This window comes from Bicyclus anynana, chromosome 5 (assembly GCF_947172395.1).
Source record: "Bicyclus anynana chromosome 5, ilBicAnyn1.1, whole genome shotgun sequence".
In the NCBI taxonomy this organism is placed as follows: domain Eukaryota; kingdom Metazoa; phylum Arthropoda; class Insecta; order Lepidoptera; family Nymphalidae; genus Bicyclus; species Bicyclus anynana.
Window position 1 is genome coordinate 5,346,344 of NC_069087.1, and position 11,625 is coordinate 5,357,968.

At 35.4% G+C, this 11,625-nt stretch overlaps 1 protein-coding gene across 1 annotated transcript in view; it reads right to left on the reverse strand.

Annotated features, from left to right (window-relative positions):
- Positions 1–11,046, reverse strand: part of LOC112055666 (uncharacterized) — a gene marked incomplete in the record, with an annotated part of 347,646 nt that extends 336,600 nt beyond the window's left edge. Inside the window, 1 exon segment of the mRNA XM_052881727.1 lies at positions 10,728–11,046.
- Between the last annotated feature and the right edge of the window lie 579 nt (positions 11,047–11,625).

Genomic DNA, 11,625 nt, shown 5'->3' on the forward strand with positions numbered 1-11,625 from the left:
CCCCATTTCGGTTTCTACATGACATCGTACCGGAACGCTAAATCGCTTGGCGATACGTCTTTGCCGGTAGGGTAACTAGCCACGGCCGGAGCCTCCTACATCAAAAGCCGTTCAGTACTTACTGAGTTTATTGTGATCAGACACACAGACGTGGCGAAGGACTTTATTTCATAATTTGTATAAATATTTATTTTAAAACCCAAACACAATATTTTCACACCAAAGAAACGAAACCTCAAACGAAGGAAAACTTTTGAAAGAGACTTTAACATAATTATATATACAAGGTATGTATTATAATTTGTATTTGTAAGCGTATAATATTCGTAATATGAACTCGCGTATAAATTGTATAAATATTTATTTCTATTTAACCAAAGAAACCTGACTTCAAAACGAAGGAAAACTTTTGAAAGAGACTAAGTACATTGTAATACTTCTATTATGATTTGTATTTGTAGGCGTATAAGGCCGGCCGCATACATTCGTTTTCCGTGTTCGGAAAACCGAATGCATGAAATCCATATAAAATACATTAAATAACGCACATGGACGTTTTTTTCCAAATTCCGCGTGACGAATATATTGCACGAGCCCTTGCATACACATTCCCAATGAAGAAAAACCATAAATTCTGCGGTAGTCTTCTGAATCGAAGTAACGCATTAGGAAAACGTATACGGAAAATGAGTGTGTGCAGCCGGCCTTACAGTCGTAATATGAACTCACGTAGATTTTTATTTCCGTGAACCGTCGTCGCCATAGCCCACGGGAGTTTTCGCGAAACACTAACAACATCTTGTTTGTTGCTTTTGATAGAGAAATACATTTTGCTCGCATTATAGCATCGATATTTCAAATCTGGAAACTGAGATGAATTCTTTTCTGTGCTAACGTTCTATTGTTTGACTTGCGTATAATATTGGAGTATAAATGGTTTTGCATTACTCATAATATTTCATACGAGCAAAGATTTTGTACTATTAGATATGGCACTAACGCGTCTAAACTGAGGCGAACAAAAGTGGCTAATTGTCTTTTAGTCCGCATGGTAAATAAAGAAAGTTCATTAAACAAAAATACCTGAATATTGTCTATAATATTAGTTTGTGTGTTCAGGAAGTTTATTTATTTATATAATATATATATTATATTATTTATATAATATTTATTTATATAAATATATAATGTAAGTAATCACAAAATTGTGCTCATATGTGCTCAGTGGAATAGCTAAATTCGGATCACTTTTTGCGGTGATTTTGTAGGCACCGAACCTAACTTTATTTACTTAGTCGAGGTTACTACACCATTGATAAGTTCCTTAATGATAAAGATGCTTGGAGGCCGTTGAATCAGCTTTCACCTTCACACAGGAGGTAAAGTAAAACTATATGAAATTGTAATCAATCAATTGTAAATTATAATATTGTGTGATTTTTTTATAAAACAGCAACTGTTGAGTTTCTTGCCGGTTTTTTCTCAGCAGAACCTGCCTTTCGAACCGGTGATCGACTATTTGTAAAGATTCTACATCTTTACAAATAGTCAACTGACGTATCAAAAGTGCTTGTAAACTGAGCCTTCTTGAAATAAATGAATTTTGAATTTACTCGTAGTATAAAATATCGTTGTTTAAGAGTATATCTATTTATTATATCAATGATACATAAAATGAAAAATAAGATATCGTACTGTACAGTACAATATGTAAACATTACAAAAATAATAAACTAAAGGTAGGTATGCAGAAATTTCACCTTACAGGGGGGAAATGAGGGGGACTTTGTCCAAAATCTTTGTTGCAACGTTAGTGTAGATACTGAGTATACATAAGTTATGATGTAGCTGCATGTGTTTCAAGATTTTTGAATATTCAATATTCATATTTATTAGAGGGAGATATTTTATTGAAAGAGATGGCAGTATTGTTTCCTTGACAGAAAAACTTGAATGTTGAGTTGGAGATTGGATTTAGTAATTATATGTTTACTAGCGAACCCGGTCAAGCTTCGCTTTGACTTATGTGCACCTCTTCCCTATCCCTACCCTACACTACCCTACTCCTACCCCTACCCTACCTCTACTCTACCCCTACCCTACTCCTACACTACCCTACTCCTACCCCTACCCTACCCCTACTCCAACCCTACCCCTACCCTACCCCTACCCTACTTTCATTTACACAAAATGAATTTATGAACGCTCGCGTAAATGTTAATCATTTGTCAGTATTTCTGAACGCACGTATAAATGTCAATATATAGATTAGACATCATATCGATAATTTTTTAACTTTCAGATTTTTGGCGGGTCAAAATGTTTTAAATCTGAGTTTGTTGTAGGCTCTTCACAAACCAAAGCGCATTTGGTGTAACTTTAATTTCTGACTTTATTCATCAATATAAAAAAATATTCTGACGTACTTGTAATCTAAGGCTACTTGAAATATTCTATTGAAACACATATTTTATAATATTTTTCATTTCAATAACATCTGACGAAGAACATAAAGTTCCAAAAACCTTAACTTAAAGAAAACGAAGTTAGCTCCGCTAGTTTAAGTTACAAAAAAAAAAGTTAGGATGGCACAAAATAGCAAGTAGGTACTACATCGGACTAAAGAAAACACAAAGAGAATATAGTAATACTAATATGCTTCTACCCGGGATTGTTACGGTCATTGACCCCACGTTTGATATATTTACTTGAAAACTTTGTTCAAATAAATTTTCTATAAACTTCATGTTTCAACAGAAAGTAAAGAACTTTCTGCAAAACTTTATAAAATGTTATGTACAATACAAACAAATTTTATTATAATTTTGTACACTGAAGCCAGTGGAATGTCTCTCAAAAAGTTCAAATTGTTCATTAAACGCAAGCTTTTAGGAAAGTCTTACTATAGTGTTAATGATTATATAAATAACTAGCGGACGCCCGCGACTTCGTCCGCGTAAAACTCGATGTAAATTTTCAACTACCTCTACCCTACCCCTACCCTACCTCTACTTTACTTTGAATTTTTTTTCTTGAATTTTCTTTGCTATAAACCTCTCGGAGCTCGAGACCTTTCCAACGAATGTAAAACCGTGGAAATCGGTTCGTGCGCTGGAGTTATAGCGTCAGGAAGGAAAACCCGACTTATTTTTATATAGTAGAGAGAAGAGATAAAAAAGCTTGGCGTTAAACTGTATTATACGACTGTTTGCTTAGTTTTAAATAACTTTGTAAAATGGTGGTAAACCAAAAAGAAATAAACCTTAGCTGTTTGTTGTGGCCTCTTCTCGGACCAAGGCGCGTTTAGAACCCTCGTAACTTTAATTTTAAGTTTTTGACTACTATTACCACCATTTGATTAAATTAAATTATGACGTAATCCTGACTTTTCAAAAGTGCTTGTAAACTAAGCCTAATTGAAATAAAATTTTGAATTTGAATTACATTATGTTTTTTTTTCTTTATTGAGAAAGAATACAATAAGGAACTTAAGCTAACTTATCCTATTAACTATACAAATCATGCCCACGTGGAATGGTGGCAAGAATACTGGCCGCATTTCCGCGCTGGACAGCCAGGCTGATCCTTTGCGCAAAAAATGAGCCAGCCCTTCTGTCACCAGTTATAATGTTGCAGACATTTTGTAAGTCAAATAAATAGTTTGTGACTCTATTGTAGAGTTACCTAAAATTAAGACGACCTCTTAGCAGTTGGGAATGACTTGCTTTACAACAGAGACTTCCTGGTCTCCATTCTCAGCTTGGATTTTTTTTTTTTATTTGACTAGCGGACACCCGCGTCATCATCCACGTGGAAATCAATGTAGACTTTCAAGCCCTATTTCACCACTTTAGTGTTTGAATTTTATTTTTGTATTGATTCAAAATTTTAAAACCGTTTGTAAGGTTATAGTGTTTGTATTGTATTTGTTATAGTGACGTCATGAAACAGTTAAATATAGACCATCATGGCCGACAGTCGTTTTGGCTCGTATTGTCAAAAACATAATTAAAACCAAAAAAAAATTTGTAATTAGGTCTCAAAAAAATATTTAAAAATAAAATCAATCTCGTAGAACGATACTGAACCATTTAAAACCATTTAAAAAAAAGTGTCAACTAGCCTATTAAGATATCAATTTGTTGCTAAGCGATGTTGTTTTACTTATAACTCATCGTGTTCTATATCTTTAACGGCCCGGAGAAAGTACTCCAGAACGTTTATTTATCGCTAGTATACCGTGCAAGCACTCTGTGTACTGCGTTTTGCATTCGCTTCAGCAAACTTTCTGTAAATTAAGTCGTCTTCCAATATTTTATACGGGGTTTATGTATACAATGTAACAGTTTTAAAAAATAACAAAAAACTTTTTTACTTTTGACTAATTTTTTCAGGTGTTATAAAATTAAATTATTGCTATAGATCTCGCTTAGTAATATTAATACTAGCGCACAAATTTGTCCGTCTAGAAGATGGAACTTCAGAGCAGTTCCATACAAAGATCTTCCTCCTTATCGTTAAAAACTAATTGAAAAAAATAGGGAGTATGCAAACAAACGCAAACTCTACAGCTACTACAACTACAGCTTGCTAGCTTATCTAATGTTGGGTGACAATATTACAGAAAGTCGGTTAGAATAATATCATATCAACTAAAAATTCATTTATTTCAATTACCTAGGCTTAGCTAACAGGCACTTTCGAAATGTCAAGTAGGTAATAATATTATTAAACTAGCTGACGCCGCGCGGTTTCACCCGCGTGGTTCCCGTTCCCGTAGGAATATGGGGATAATATATAGCCTATAGCCTTCCTCGATAAATGGGCTATCTAACACTGAAAGAATTTTTCAAATCGGACCAGTAGTTCCTGAGATTAGCGCGTTCAATCAATCAAACAAACAAACTCTTCAGCTTTATAATATTAGTATAGATAATGGTGATAATAATTAGTCAAAAAGTTAAAATTTAAGTTACAAGGGTTCCTTGGTCCGAGAAGAGCCCACAACAAACTCAGCTAGGTTTTTCTTTTTTATATTTTTTCATCAAAAATTGACTATATATTCTAGAGATATAGAGATCTCACTCATTTCATAAGTTGAACATTCGCAATTTAAAATACGCAAACGAATTTCTGAAAAATGAAATATAAAAAAGATTGAGCTATTATGAAATACGAGACGTACTCGTATAATAAAAAAGTTAAATCAAAATTAGAACGTTCTCCATTGAAAACTTTTCTTCGGCTCTTTTGCATTCTTGGCCGTAACTTTCGAAACACGCTAAAGATTACTTATAGAAACCCGGTCAAGTGCGAGCTTGGATTGTTCACGAGAATTCCAGAGCGTAAGTAAGGAAAAATATCGCCAAGAGAGAAACATTTTTATTTTCAGTTAGCCATTACGTTTTATATTTTATGTATCTACATACAATATGCTCCATTTTATCAAATAAAGAGCCGTGATAGCCCAGTGGATATGACCTCTGCCTTCAAAGGAGGGCGTTGGTTCGAATCTGGTCCAAAGCATGCACCTCCAACTTGGAAGTTATGTGGATTTTAAGAAAATTAAATACCACTTGTCTCTGACGGTGAAGGAAAAACATCGTGAGAAAATATACCTGAGAATTTTCTTAACTCTCTACTTTTGCATACCTGAGAATTTTCTTAATTCTTTGTTTGTTTCTTTATGATAAACTTCAGATAACGTAGAGCACTTTGTGACGCGCCCGTCTAACAAATTCACAATATCGCTTAACTGAATACTCAGTAATATAGTACAATCCATTCAGAATAGATTTTAATATACCAGAAATTCAGTTAAAAATATAAAAATGTACGCCCACCAACCCGAATTGGAACACCGTCGTGACAGTGCTGTGCATGCCATACTTACTCTTCTAATTTAGCAATTTTACTCGTATATAGAGAGGGAAGCCTGGCCTTGAATTAGACCGTAGAAGAAGCTGGCGAAGATGACGTTTCACTCCAAAACATGCAATGGAACAAAACAAGGAAACAAACAATATAACAAATAAATCAGAAGTGGGATACAAGCGACCTTACAGGCAACCTTTAGTTTAGTGAAATATCAAAGTGAAAATTGTAAAGAAATTTCGCAATTACTGAACATATTATACCAGGTATATTTTCAAAAATTATTGTTTTTAACTACACACTTGATTGTCTGTTTGTATCTAGAGTTGGGACAATCGATTGCGATGTTATTTAGAAGTTGAACGTTATTTAAGTGATTTATAGTAGGTAATCACACTGAGAACATAAAACTATTAAGTTTTCTCTCACCGCAAATTGTAGTGTTCATAACCTAATTTCGTCGGAGCAAGCTTATTTGCTATTCATGAATCGTGTCCAATAAAATTGAAGCAGTCTGTTTACAGTCGCATTGTGACAACTTGGGTAAGGAGGGAAATGTATGCGCAGTTCACGGAACGCGATTTATATGTCGCGTGCCTTTTTGAGTACACTCTCAAGAGGGAGTTATCGGCAAATCGGAATTCTCAACTTTTTTTTTTATTTTGACTACTTTAACTTTCAGATCAAACTTTTATGGTGCATTTACACAAGACCGACCATTTTTCATACATTGACCAAGATTTGATGAATGAACCGTCACAATTACCAAATTAGTGTAATATGTTAAATAATTGCATAATCATGATAATTACCTACATTATAAAATGCACGATTTTTTACAAAAAACACACACATACATAAATAAATGTTATCAATTGTGAATTCTATTTATTTTTGGTAATTTTGATATATCAGAAAAACCAAGTTTTTTGTGATCTTTTTTTTCTATAACGTAACAAAAATACAATCTATGTGCAACTTTCAGTGGAGCAATTTCAATAAAAGTTGGCAATTGTTTTCACAATAATGATTCACATTGCCCAACGTCATTGACACGTATTGCGAAATATTCATTCGATTAGGGAGTTAAAGAAATTATTTATATCTCTATCCTAGGTATGGTGTCATTTTACTAACAATTCATAATCAAGGTTGTATGATAAAGGCAAGAGTAAATAAACTTAGTAAGAAAACTCGAGAACACGTCATATGTCAGGCTTGATTATATAACGGTGTTAGACCAACACGCGCGGTGGTTCGGAACAATGGGTTATCTAGTTTCACATTATTGTTCGTGCGTTACAGGAAATCCTTTGCAAAGACCTATTTATTAGAGTTTGTATTAGAAGCTCTCCCTGAGACTATTCTCTTTTATTTCGATAAACAAAGAAAATACATAACTGGCATTGTTTACTTCACTATTTTTAGAACTTCAAACAAATATAACTTGCGTCATGGTTTGTCTATTGATTTTATATAAAAACACTCGCAAAATGCTGTAAAAAGTTTCTAGTGTTAAAAATATCACTTTTTGCATGGTAACGGTATCATACGTTCTATCATATCGTAGGCCGCGGTTTTAATAGTTTTTTTACGTAAGTTACGGTACAACAAATATAATTATAGTTGGAAATACTAGGTAACCAGGAGTGGGAGGTATAATTATTCGTGCGCTGTAGCACAGTGCGGGTGACAGTTCGTTTCACTCTTGAAAGTTTGCCGTAATTCACGACAATACCTGTTAATATCACGATAATACGTGTTATGAACGTTATACAGGCGACTGTCACCCGCACCATGCTACAACGCAAGTAGTGTTAGATATGTAGACTGATTTATATCCCGATATTTTCAAATGAAGGGAATCTAAGCGGATGAAACTGATGAACTATAAATAATCATATTATTATTCATGATATAAATACAAACAGGCAAATATTAAATCGCAAATGAAATTTTCCGAGAATTTAATTTAAATACGGTACACGTGTATCGTCCTACACATTTAGAAAATACATTTACAATTTAAATCCTAACTTTACTAGCAAAAGTAAACCTTATTACTAAGAATCGAAGGTTGAAAATACTACAACAACAATTCGCTACGCTGACAATATCCAATAATAATTGTTATTATATTTACTGCAATTTTAGTTCAAAGTCTTCATAATAGAAAGAAATACCTCACGATTAAAAATTAGATTTGAAATTAATTTTGAGCACGACCTAAAATTTTACAACAGCTTTCATATGATCTGGTTCAGGCCTAAAAGAGATATGCGTCCCTGAGGGCCATTTATTGTTCAAAGCAAGTAAAAAAGAAACGGGGCAAATATAAAGAGACAGTCATAAAGTCTCTTGAAACTTTCCCACCCAAACCAATTTCAACTTTAATGTAATGGCACAAGTTTCATTCTCGGAAAATCGGGCGAAACTCACATAGCACCTTATATAACACAAGTTATTAAGGTTTATTCAGGAGCTAGTAGTAAATTCTGCACGTCAAGTTGAATATACATACATAATTAAATCAGTACGTCATTATTTTAACATTTCCTATTTCGTTAAGTATGTTTACCGTATAATATTGTTATATAACACACGGTGTCGAGCCGTGATAGCCCAGTGGATATGACCTCTGCCTCCGATTCCGGAGTGTGTGGGTTCGAATCCGGTACGGGGCATTCACAACCAACTTTTCAGTTGTGTGCATTTTAAGAAATTAAATATCACGTGTCTCAATCGGTAAAGGAAAACATCGTGAGGAAACCTGCATACCAGAGAATTTTCTTAGTTCTCTGCGTGTGTGAAGTCTGCCGCATTGGGCCAGCGTGGTGGACTATTGGCCTTATCCCTCTCATTCTGAGAGGAGACTTGAGCTCAGCAGTGAGCCGAATATGGGTTGATGACGACGACACGGTGTCTTACATCATATAGTATACCTTCATTTACCTTCATAATCATAACGTATTTACGGCGAACTGGCCTGAATGTTTGAACAAGCCTAATTTTAGTACAGGGTCTACTTGAAAGCTGACGTCACTCTATTTCCTTATTAGCTAGTCGCATTTTGCATACACAAAGTAAAATAGAACAATTAACTTCATTGGTTGATTGTTATTATTAATCCCGTCAACACTCATTGGACCAGCGTGGTGGGTTTTAGCTCCAGATTTTCTTGTTCTTCTCTGTCGCTACACTGTTGTCATTTAGGGGTGGTGGCAATCCTTAGGATCCGTCGCCATTCCTCCAGTAGTGTAGCTCTCCTAGACCAGTCTTGGGGGAGAACCATGGAAAGAGGTTTTGACTTGGTCAGTCCAGCGAATGTGACCTGAAGTGTCTACTAATAATTAAATAGGTATATATGTAACTACCACTTTTATATTAACACCTGACAATAATTAATTATTATATTTGTCTCAATGAATGTACATTCTAGCATTCCGATTGATTTACTTTTACATAGACAGTTATTAACACAGCTGCAGGGAACGCCATTTTGAAGTGCTTATTTCCATTATAACATTGTACTAACTACACTGAAATGTTCTACAAAAGTTCGCGTTTTGCTTCGTAAAGTCCAGAACTTTTAACTTGGCAAAGTACACTAACTCCGCAATTGGTATTACGCGAAAACAACATTTATTACAAGCGAGCACAGATTGAATTAGCTCGCGGTGGAATTCCGCTTACTACTTTGTGCAAATAGACGAAGTTCAAGTTATCTGAAAAGTTATTTAACAAAGTTTCATAGCTTTCTTGACTGTTATTGGAGTTTGTACTTTGAGTAGTCGGGATTGAGTTAATTATTGTTTGTCGGGCAAAGTTTTGTTAGGACCTTTGGCAAGCGAGGCTCGTTTGCGTTATCCCATCGAGAGCCGTGACTGTAGAAAGATTTTCCTTCTCTACAATGGACTAAGACTGGGACCGGTTACTTAAATGACTTTGTAATGGCGTCCTCAATAAAACGATCTCCAATATCGTGGGCTTTTTACTTTATTTATGGCCTCGAAGACTTATTTCGACAAAGTATTAGTTTTCTTCTTTCCATAAAAAGGTAGGTATAAGTATGTTTTAGTACAATAACAAGTATATATAATTTTATTACGTAATTTATAATTTAAAAGCTATTGATACTATTTATTAATTTTATATATGACTAAGTATGTATAACTTGTGTTCCAGTGATATTTCTTATATGCACAGCGCGCCAATACTGCACCTTTTTATTGCAGTGAATTGCAGCATCTACTTGGTATGCATTTTAAGTCTCCTTAGTTGAAAATCTGAAAGACCTACTAAATACAGCTAGAATGCAGCAACAAATCTAATAAGCTTCTAGTTCAACAGCAAACAAAGTAGTTAAAAGTGACCTTGTAGTATGTTATCGAATTGCTATCAAATGCATAAGAAACCAAACAAGACAATTGGATACTAAATGAAATCGATACCGCCGTACGCTAAGCCAAGGTCATATCGCTCTTAAAATAATTTTAAAATTTATTCTCTCCACGAAGCTACACCTACTTCCTTTGATCATTTCCATGAACAGAAAATTTTATTACTTCGTGGAAAACTCGTTGTTATTTATTTTTGCTCCATTGTTTTGAGTTAGCAGTATTTTCTCCTTTAGCATCTTTTTGAGTGATAAATATGTTTCAATTTATCATATAAATGTTTTATAATGTATTTGAGAAACACTGCTTTACTTATTTCCAGTACAAGTTCGTGTTGAGAAGTTTTGTAAACTCAACTAGCGCGTATGTGACTCGTAGTACTTTCCACCAAAACTTTTCTACACAAAACTTTGTAACTATGGAAAAACTAGTAGAACAAAGTTAACTTTTTATCACCTGTCACTGATCCGCACGTCCGGTTCATAGACAAGGTCAAGAAGTGATCGTAGCGTCCCCCCTGCGTTTGCTGAAGTAAACACAAATCACAAGAGCATCATCCGGGAAACGTCACGCTCGAAACACTTCAAAACAACATCTGAAATCTTCGTAAACACTCGCAAACCTCCATAACACAGTCACCAACACACTAAAACACCGGTTCCCAGTCACAAAAGCGTATATCGACTCACAGCCTAACCTCAAAACATCTTACTGACACTCAGCGGCCCACAGGAATTAATAAAAAGTTTCTTTATAAAACAAGTGGGTTGTGAGCATGTTCCAAAATGGCGGAACTTTGCGTTAACTTCGGAACGTAGAGCGACGTGAAGTTGCGGTGTGCGCGGCTCTTGCAGCCCGCGGTAGCACTGCGCAGTCTCCGCTAACTTTTCTCATAACAATTTCACGAAAAAACTTGTAAGTACACAGTTTACACCATGAAAACTTTTTGTGCTACTCCGAAAGGTACTCTCATGAAAGGTGTGTGTGTTATTAATTTAAAAAAGTACTTTAAAGTGTGTCTAACACGAGTTAGTGAGTGAGATAGTCGTGTAGAACTCTCAAATAGTACCGCGAGTCGCGTAGTCGACGGGGGTTCGGTCGGGGAAAATCAATAACTTACGGCCGAGTCTCTCCGCCGCTCTCCGCGTTTAATCATACACTTTGTGAGCAAAACATTAAAACTTGTCCGTTTGTTTGGCGGAGGGAGACGATTGGCACTCGCGGAGCGGGGCCCCGAGCGGAGCGGGCAGCGGGGCGGACAGCGGGCCGGCGGGCGGCGGAGCGGCTGCCGGGTTCTCAAGTTTCGCGAGTTTACTTAGGACAAAGTTTTGCGAGGTGTTCTTACTGAGAAGTA